The sequence below is a fragment of the Pogona vitticeps genome, chromosome 1 (assembly GCF_051106095.1).
Source record: "Pogona vitticeps strain Pit_001003342236 chromosome 1, PviZW2.1, whole genome shotgun sequence".
NCBI lineage: Eukaryota > Metazoa > Chordata > Lepidosauria > Squamata > Agamidae > Pogona > Pogona vitticeps.
Genome location: NC_135783.1, coordinates 303,718,369 through 303,728,822, shown reverse-complemented (window position 1 = coordinate 303,728,822; position 10,454 = coordinate 303,718,369). Strand labels below are relative to the sequence as shown.

The 10,454-nt window shown below is 41.1% G+C and overlaps 1 protein-coding gene across 4 annotated transcripts in view; it reads right to left on the bottom strand.

Moving 5' to 3' along the window:
• Window positions 1-5,043: 5,043 nt before the first annotated feature.
• The window catches only part of CCDC9B (coiled-coil domain containing 9B), an 81,526-nt gene continuing 76,115 nt past the window's right edge, over window positions 5,044-10,454 (bottom strand). For all 4 annotated transcript variants that reach the window (XM_072986282.2, XM_072986285.2, XM_072986283.2 and 1 more), the window contains one exon: window positions 5,044-6,377. The gene's annotated coding sequence lies outside the window, so the exon portion shown is untranslated. The remainder of the gene's footprint in view (window positions 6,378-10,454) is intronic.

The window sequence follows — 10,454 nt, the reverse complement described above, 5'->3', positions numbered from 1 at the left end:
TCTCGTTCTCCCTTTTTCCTGAGGATTAATAACACTCTGCTAAAATTAGTAAAACCTGACTCTTTGGTCTTTGACAGTGGTAATGCTTCACCCAACACAGTGTAGTTCAACCCAGATTAACACTGTGGAACTTTAATGCAACACAAGTTATGAGTTAAGTCAAAATAGGTTATGTATGTTACATTAGAGACAGCAGTGATTCAAAGAGTTACTTTTTGGGACTACAGCTCGTAGACCTCTCCAGCTTGCACATTGGGTTATAGTCCAGACAAATAACTTTTCTAATCTCTGCAACATTCTTTACTATTTGAAGAGCTGTCAGAGGACAAACTTCTTTTTGAAGGTGCCCCCTATTTGTCTATTCCCCATCTGATTTAAAGAAAAGCATGTGATGATGGGTCCTTGAATCTGCCTGACAACAGTACATGGTTGCACTACACAATACAGAGGAAATGTGGGGGCAATGAGGCACACAACTCCAATCCTTGTTGGTGGCAGCAGGAGCCTTTTATTATCAGAGAGGTAGCTTGACTCCTATTAGTCTGTTTCAGCAACAACAAAAACAGAAGTATTGTGGCACCTGTAAGAATAACATATTTACTTCAATGTAAGCTTTTGTGAATTGTAATCCATTTCTCCAGACACATGGAGCCCAATATTTGGATCAACGCTTTATGTATAGTATATTTTGTTGCTAATTACATTGTTAACCCACCTTTCTTCTAAGGCAGCGGTTCCCAACCTTGGATAATCAGGGGGTTCTTGGACTGCAGTTCCCAGAAGGCTTTGCCACCAGCTGTGCTGGCCAGGGTTTCTGGGAGTTGCAGTCCAAGAACACCTGGCCTGCCCAAGGTTGGGAACCACTGATCTAAGGCAGTGGTCCCCAACCTTGGGCCTCCAGGTGTTCTTGGACTTCAACTCCCAGAAATCCTGGCCAGCAGAGTGGTGGTGAAGGCTTCTGGGAGTTGTAGTCCAAGAACATCTGGAGGCCCAAGGTTGGGGACTGCTGATCTAAGGGGTTCGAGAAAGCTTGCAAGGTTCCTCCTGCTGCCTCAGTTTTACTCTCGTAAGAGCTCTATGAGGCAAGGAAGGAAGGCTGAGTGAGAGACTGGAATTAAGGTGGCTGTGTGTCTTACCTTGCAGAGGACTTTCCTCTGTCTTCCATATGGAGGTATCCCGTATGAAATTTGCCTATATTATAAACAAAATTACAAAATTGTAAGGTTATCAAGAATTGGCTCTGAGATGTCTGAGAAGAGAATCACTCATTTCATTTTGAACTGCTGAACAGAAGATGCTTTGGATGTCCTGTTGCTGGGAAGCAGAAACATAGACTATAAAGAACTTAACTCCGTGTGTTGAGAAGTTAATCTTGTTATGGCAGACAGTTGTTCACCTATATTTCAACAGGGTCTTACTTTACGCGCTAGCTTCAGAATGTAACTGTTGCTAACCTTTCCCAAAAGGATTTTTTTTAAAAAAGCATCACACATAATCTTCTTCTCAAATATTTATTTAATAAAAATAATCCCTCCATTTTTCAACATCTCACTTGTCTCTCAACCATCTTGCTCTGCCATCCTGTAAACAAGAAACAAGTGGAATTGTGGGTTCTCAAAATCTTCATCAAACCAAGTTAATGCAGACACTTCAAAAATGGTATCGACCATTATTTGACACTCATTTCCTTTTGCCAGGGCACTGTAGTTTGTGCTTGTTAGGGAAGCAGAAATAACAATCCTTAATAGATAATTTTCAGCATCTTTAGTAAACCAAACCACATTGTTTGAAAAAAGCCATGACAAACCAGCATAAGACTGATATGCCGTTTTAGTGTAGGCACACTGGAAGAAAAATTGAATGTAAACTTAACAAGGGGTATTGGTTCAGTAGACAATATCTTTGCTTCTCTTGCCTTTCATCGCTGTCATCCTACCAACACACTACTCATTTCTTGTTTTTACATTACAGTATTTTGGTCTTCAGGGACAAAAGGCTGACTAGGAATTCACCTCCCATAACTAAGTCTAAGCTATCACGGATCTTAGAGGGGGATATTAGAAAGGAAGATAACTCTACTTCCACAAATGAGGAAACAAAGTGGATTCAGGCTTTAAACACAGCATTATTATACAATTTCCTGTTATACTGGGTGGACAACTAATTGAAATCCTGCCCAGAAGTACATTAAGCAATAGATTAAAATTCTATCTACCAACAATGGTTGCAATCCAAAAGTACTTTAGTGTATTACATTGCACTGAAAATCAATACATGTGGTTTGTGCTTATTTTTCTTTCAGTTGGGCAATAATATTTCAAGACTGAATTTTTGCAATATTACAGTCCAGTTGAAAAAAACTGTATATATTTGCTTATGGGTACTATGTTAGTCACTAACCAATATATACTGAACATTATTGTACAAAAATTGAGAATTTTCAGATCAAGAACATCTTTAAACCTGAAAGTAATTTTTAATTTATTTCCAAAGGAAGTCAATCATTGTCTTCATCTTATTGTTATGTGCTGTCAAGTTGTCTCAGATTCATGGTGACCTACGAATGAGTGCTCTTCAAAATGCCCTGTCCTGTGGTTCCTTTAGTGAGTCAGTTCATCTCATATTTGGTCTCCCTCTTCTCCTGCTGCCTTCCACTTTTTCCAACCTTCAATTTAGATTAATATTTCCCTCAATAAAGAGCACACAGATCAAATGCTTTCTTGATAACATATTGTCTTGGGAGTTAGCAGTGTATCCCTAAACAGAATGTTAACAATGAATTCTCCAAAATAGATGCCATCTGGATAATTTGCATTCAAACTGGAAACAAAAACAAAACAATTCTGTGCACTTACAGTACTAGTTTAGTAAAACAACCAAATATGGGATTTTTACTTTTGCCAGAATCACAATTTGGCACTTGTGATTACTGTTTTGGCTAGTAGAATTTGTTACTGGAAAACAAAGAAACTATTTCTATATACATATTCAACACATGTTCCTTTGCTTTAGAACAGAATATCAGAGCAATGTGAGGGTCCAGAGTTTCGGTTCCTTGCAAAAATAAAAAACAAAAAACCTTGTAAAGCTAATTTTTCTACTTCCTTTATAGGTCTAGGGCCATTTAGAGTTATAGATGAATACACTTCGGCTAGACATGAGAGTAAATTTCCAGCTCTTCTTAATCCCAGAAAAATAATTCTAGTAACTGAAGAATTACACTGGTGTAAATCTGTTGCCTTACATTTCAGCAGCAAATTAAAAAAGTCAGTGTAGACATTTAGTGTCATCATGAAGCAAGTAATACAGCTGGTATATGAGATTCTTATGGTGTCTGCTTAAATAGCAGCAATTTGCTGCTGAGATTTATGCCAATACACCAACAGGCATAAGCAATAAGATTCTGGCCATTGAAATAGAACACTGACACTGAAACTGCCTTACAGTACCAAAAGGCAGAGAAAGTTTGAATTTACAAAGTGATGAAAGTAGGAATTTCTGATATGTGCAAACTGGAGGCTCACTCATAACTGTATATATAATTTATACAGTGAAAGTGACTTTCCTCCTTATCTGAGTCCCCCCGGATTTATAAGTATATATATTTTAGACAGTGCCTTCTGCTAATCTATTAGAAGCAAACTGCTTTCCCCATGTAACATCCTTAGTAGGATGTTAAAGGAGTGATCTTTCAAAGCATTCAAAACTACAACTGTCAATTGGCTTTGCAGGCTGGAGATTATAGGCATTTCAAATCAAAACCTGTGTTGGGAATCAAGTTGCCTACCTCTACGTTATTCAATATTCACTCAATTTATTATATGATTTCTAAGTAAATAACATTAAACTGCCACAGTGGACTTTTTGTGGGGGACCACTAGCAGAGCACTTGAGGCCCCACTGCTCTTCGAGACTGCAACATTAGGCTGTGGGTTATTCTTTTTTTGACAAAATGCATTCACTAAAAGTTAATGTTTCTTTTGAGAGTTTTTATATCAGTGTTGTACTGTTCTATCTGCTATGGACAGATCTGACTGGAGCCCAGAAGGAAACAGCCGTCATAACTTGTTGACACAAAGAAAGCCCTGCCTTCTATAAATTTGTCTCACTCCCCCCCCCCTTTAAAGTCATCTAGGGTGGTCTAGATGTTGGGCTAGATAGAACCTGGGGGCCATGACCCCCAAAGGGGTTGCAAAGTATTTTCTGGAGCGGGGTATCAGCTGCCTTGTTAAATAACTTCTTCCTTGACCTTTCAGAGCGGGATATTAAAATTAGCTTATATGTGTATGTATGAGAAGCCAGACCCTTGGGGGAGAAAGAAGCCTGTATTTTCTGGGAAGGGATGATTTTATGCCTTTTTATGTTAACGTGGTGGGGTTGCAGGTTACTTGGCTATTATAAAAGGGGATCATGACTCAAGAAAGATTGGGAACCACTGGTCTGAAAACAAAACAGACCTGACCCTGCTTAGCTTCTAAATCAGGGGTCTCAAACATGCGGCCCGGGGGCCATTTGTGGCCCCCCAGATGATAGTTTGTGGCCCTCGCCTTGCCTGCCGCCCCAAAGCGCCCACACATCCTCTGCTGTCAAGAGTAAAAAAAAAACCTTGCCTCGGTCGCCAGCTTTCTCCCAAGACAGCACCTCTTGCACCCTCCACCCAGAACTGCAGCCTGCCAGCCAGCCCACCTGTCTGTCGGCTAAGGAAACTCCTGGGCGGCTTCCTCGGGCTCTTGCTCCACTTGGCGGAAAATCTGATGTGGCCCAGCCTCACCCAGACTGTTCCTCTAGCGGCCCCCAGGTAAATTGAGTTTAAAACCCCTGTTCTAAATGTATATGGATGTCTTCTGGGGAACAAGGCTGTGACATACAGGACTTTTCAGAGGAAGGGGGAAGCAAGGGAGGACATCACAGAAAGGTAGCAAATTATGCACCATTGCTACTTCTGCCATAATGTTGGCCCAGAACCCTCTCATGAAGCTAACTGGCTAGAGGTTCAGGACAAATAAAGGGAAATGTTTCTTTGTATGCTGCATTGCTTAACTGTGGGATTTGCTACCACAAGATGGTGGTGGTGGAGACTGTCCTAGATGACTTTGTGACCCACTTGGGGGGGGTCATGACCCTCAGGTTGAGAAATACTGTTTTAGAGGAATGCAGTCAAGTCAAGCTAGGAAAGAATCCTACCTGAAACCCTGCCAGCCAGAGGTTGGCAATGTTGGGCTATATCGAACAAAGGCAAGGCTCAGTATAAGGCAGCTTTGTAACTGTGCATTAGTGCAGCTTTGTAACATCTGTGCATTAGTGGTCATTACGACAGTCTTAAAGCAGGAGCACAGTCTTACCAAAAAAGTTGTGCACCCTTATGGAAGGTAACACTGCAAATAGAGGGTGCCATGCAGACGAGAAACTGAACTGATACTTTACTTGTACAGCCACACCATGCTGCTCCGTGCAACACTATCTCTTATATGGCCATCCACTTGCTCTCATGCGGGGCTTGGAAAAGTTATTTTTTGGATGTTAATTTTTAGAATCTGCCAGTCTGCCAAATCGATGGCCATGTTTGCTAGGAGATTCTGTTATTTTAAAAAGTCATTCCCCCCCCCCCCCAAGCTCTGCTATGCTGCAATGCCTGGGGAAAGAGGCACTTAAGATTTAACAATACTGTTTCTTGCATTAAATGATAGTCAACAAATTCAAACTCTGGAAGGGAAAGAAAAATATGATAAAACAGTAGCTTTAATCCTGCTCTACCAGTACCGTTACTTCTGTCACACTTGAACAAAATCACACTACCACTTCTCTGACTTTTATAACTGGGCAACTCCTTAATTTTCTTGAACTGGCCAGCCACTTACAATTCAAGTACAACTATGTTCTGCAAGGCTTATTTCTTCATTCTGGAAGCAACCACTTATGCAGGAGAAAAAGAAGGTGATATACTGCTAGAGCTCCCTCCCCCATGTTTTAAATTAGTAAATGAATTTATTAAATAAAATAAAGTGCATAAAGTAGCTAACTGATGGCTTGTCACATGCTTATATGAGGAAGGGGGCACAAAAAAAAATCAAAGTTAGTAAAATAAAGGTGTCAGTGTTTCCTTTCCTTTCTCCCCGGGAACCTGCCTATTCCTGATTTTCTATGTCCTTTGGCACAGAGATGTGCTCTTGAGGGCGGGGGAATGATGCCAAAAACCAAATAGAAACTTTCAAGACCAGCTGGCTCCCAAGCTTAGGGGGCGGGTGTTAGCTGCAGTGCGTAGTGTCTTGATTCCAGAACTGGAGGGCGAAGGCCAAGGCGGTAGGAAATGGAGGGGTGAGGGGTGAGATTGTGCTCATCTTCTTTGCTAATCAGTCTTTCCTGATTAGCTTGTAGCCCTGGAAAACAAACAAACAAGAGCAACATCAAAATAAAAATTGTGAGAGACTGCAGAGCAATAAATGCAAAGTGTCAACCAACTTGTAATTGTGAACTCTTTTGCCCAGCCATGATTTCACCCAAGGAAATTTAAGCCAGATGTTTATTATCTAGGACAGTGGTTCCCAACCTTGGGTCCCTAGATGTTCTTGGGCCAAAACTCCCAGAAGCCTTCTACAAGAAGTTGTAGTCCAAGAACATCTGGGGAACCCGAGGTTGGGAAGTACTGTCTTAACAGAAGACAAAGGTGGAAATCTGTCCTGTTCTTCTCCCATTCCCTCTGAAAGTTAGTTCTTCTGAATGTGATGCTAGAAGGAGCCAATGATCAAAAACTGCTTTCTGTTCCTACTGTGATCCTGGCCATAGTAACTGAGTACCTCCAGGAGCTAGTGCTGTCTAAAGGACAGAAAAGCGACATCTGGGAGCACATCTCCCCATTGACGCACTGAATGACCTTGGCCAAATTACTGTGCTCTTTTTGTGGCCTCTCTGCGGTTTCACTTATGGGCTTTGGGAACATCTGAGAGCTCATGCCAAGAATATGGTGCTCATGTCCTTCCCCAAGGACAATGTTCTCTTCTGATTGTTGTGAATGTTTTCCATGAAATGTTCCTCCAATAGGGAGCTTTATTTAGCATTAGTAGTTTACTTTCTTTTTTCCTTCTGTTGAGCTGGATGTTGATCTGTGTTCTTTGTAGATTGTCTTCAGGGTTTTCTGTGTAATTACTATTCAGAGAATATCTTTATAACTTATTTATTTATTTAAAATATTTTTAATCTGCCTTTCTCCTTAAATGGTCCCAGGGCAGTTTGCATAATAAAAATTCAATACTTAAAAGCTAAAATCAATAAGGAAACAAATATTGTAAAATAATTAAACAAGTTATTAGATTAAAAATGGTACATTAAATTAAATTCCACCAAGCATCAGAAAAAGTTGCAACTACGGATTAAGGTGAAGCTGAAAAAGTTTGATGTTTAGTTGTTAAGTCATTTCTGACTCTTTGTGACCCCATGGACCAGAGCACGCCAGGCCCTCCTGTCTTCCACTGCTTCCCGGAATAGGGTCAAATTCATATTGGTAGCTTCAATGACACTGTCCAACCATCTCGTCTTCTGTCGTCCCCTTCTCTTCTTGCCTTCACACTTTCCCAACATCAGGGGCTTTTCCAGGGAGTCTTCTCTTCCCATGAGATGGCCAAAGTATTGGAGCCTCAGTTTCAGGATCTGTCCTTCCAGTGAGCACTCAGAGTTGATTTCCTTCAGAATGGATAGGTTTGTTCTTTTTGCAGTCCAGGGGAATCTCAAGAGTTTCCTCCAGCACCACAATTCCAAAGCATCAATTCTTCAGCAGTCAGTCTTCTTTATGGTTCAAGCTCTCACTTCCATACAGTACATCGCTACTGGAAAAACCATAGCTTTGACTATGCGGACCTTTGTTTTTTAAGATGCTGTCAAGGTTTGTCATCTCTTTCCTCCCAAGAAGCAGGCGTCTTAATTTCGGGGCTGCTGTCACCATCTGCAGTGATCATGGAGCCCAAGAAAGTAAAATCTGTCACTGCCTCCATATCTTCCCCTTCTATATGTCAGGAGTGATGGGACCAGTGTCCATAATCTTAGTTCTTTTAATGTTGAGCTTCAAACCATTTTTTCACCCTGATTATGAGGTTCTTTAATTCCTCCTCACTTTCTGCCATCAGAGTGGTATCATCTGCATATCGGAGGTTGTTGATATTTCTTCCGGCTATCTTAATTCTGGCTTGGGATTAATCCAGTCCTGCCTTTCGCATGATGTATTCTGCATATACGTTAAATAGGCAGGGGGACAATATACAGCCTTGTTGTACTCCTTTCCCAATTTTGAACCAATCAGTTGTTCCATATCCAGTTCGAACTGTTGGTTCCTGTCCCACGTATAGATTTCTCAGGAGACAGACAAGGTGGTCAGACTCCCATTTCTTTAAGAACTTGCCACAGTTTGCTGTGATCCACACAGTAAAAGGCTTTTGCATAGTCAATGAAGCAGAAGTAGATGTTTTTCTGGAACTCTCTGGCTTTCTCCATAATCCAGTGCATGTTAGCAATTTGGTCTCTAATTCCTCTGCCCCTTCAAAATCCAGCTTGTACTTCTGGGAGTTCTCGGTCCACCTACTGCTGAGGCCTACCTTGTAGGATTTTGAGCATAACCTTGCTAGCGTGTGAAATGTGTGCAATTGTACGGTAGTTGGAGCATTCTTTGGCACTTCCCTTCTTTGGGATTGGGATGTAGACTGATCTTTTCCAATCCTCTGGCCACTGCTGAGTTTTCCAAACTTGCTGGCATATTGAGTGTAGCACCTTAACAGCGTCGTCTTTTAAGATTTTAAATAGTTCAACTGGAATGCCACAACCTTGTTGTTAGCCATGCTTTCTAAGGCCCACTTGACTTCCCTCTCCAGGATGTCTGGCTATAGGTCAGCAACGACACTATCTAGGTTGTCCGGGACATCCAGATCTTTCTGGTATAATTCCTCTGTGTATTCTTGCCACCTCTTCTTGATGTCTTCTGCTTCTGTGAGGTCCTTGCCATTTTTGTCCTTTATCATGTCCATCTTTGCACAAAATGTTACTTCAATATCTCCATTTTTTTCAAACAGATCTCTGGTTTTTCCCTTTCTATTTTTTTTCCTCTATTTCTTTGCACTGTTCATTTAAGAAGGCCCTTTTGTCTCTCCTTGCTATTCTTTGAGGTTTGCGTTCAATTTTCTATAACTTTTCCTATCTCCCTTGCATTTTGTTTCCCTTCTCTTCTCTGCTATTTGTAAGGCCTCGTTGGACAGCTACTTTGCTTTCTTGCATTTCCTTTTCTTTGGGATGGTTTTTGTTGCTGCCTCCTGTACAATATTTCGAGCCTCCATCCATAGTTCTTCTGGCACTCTGTCCACCAAATCTGGTTTTTCCTACTTTCTTCAGTTTAAGCTTGAGTTTTGCTATAGGAAGCTGATTATCAGAGCCACAATCAGCTCCAGGTCTTGTTTTTGCTGACTGTATAGTCCATGTGTGGAGTTATCTCTTATGTTGTTGGAAAAGAGTGTTTGTGATGACCAGCTTGTTCTCTTGACTAAACTCTATTAGCCTTTGCCCTGTTTTGTTTTGAACTCCAAGGGCAAACCTACCTGTTGATCCTTTTATCTCTTGACTCCCCACTTTAGCATTCCAATCCCCTATAATGACAAGAACATCTTTATTTGGTGTCAGTTCTAGAAGGTTTTGTAAGTCTTTATAGAATTGGTCAATTTCAGCCTCTTCAGCATTGATGGTTGGTACATAAACTTGGATTACTGTGATGTTGAAAGGTCTGCCTTGGATTCATATTGAAATCATTCAATCATTTTTGGGATTATATCCCAATACATCTTTTCCCACTCTTTTGTTAACTATGAGGGCTATAGTAGATATGGTAATCGTCTGAATAGAATTTGCCCATTCCCTTCCATTTTAGTTCACTGACGCCCAGGATATCAATGTTTATTCTTGCCATCTCCTGTTTGACCACATCCAGCTTACCAATGTTCATAGATCTTACATTCGAAATGACCAGATAGATGGGGTATAAATAGAATAAATAAATAAATAAATTCCAGGTTCCTATGCAGTATTTTTTTTCAGCATCAGACTTTCCTTTCACCTCCACACACATCCGTAACTGAGCGTCCTTTTGGGCCAACCACTTCATTAGCTCTGGAGCTACTTGTCCTCCACTCTTCCTCAGTAGCATGCTGGATGTCTTCCGACCTGAGGGGCTCATCTTCCAGCATCATATCTTTTAACCTTTTGTTTCTGTTCATGGGGTTTTCTTGGCCAGGTCCTGCTCCAGGTGGATCGTGTTTAGTCCGAACTCTCCACTATGACATGTCCATCTTGGGTGTTCCTTCATGGCATAGCCCATAGCTTCTCTGAATTCTTCAAGCCCCTTCACCAGGACAAGGCAGCAATCCGTGTAGGGGCTGAAAAAGTTACATGATTTTAAATCTTTCTCTGCTGTAGCTCTATGATAC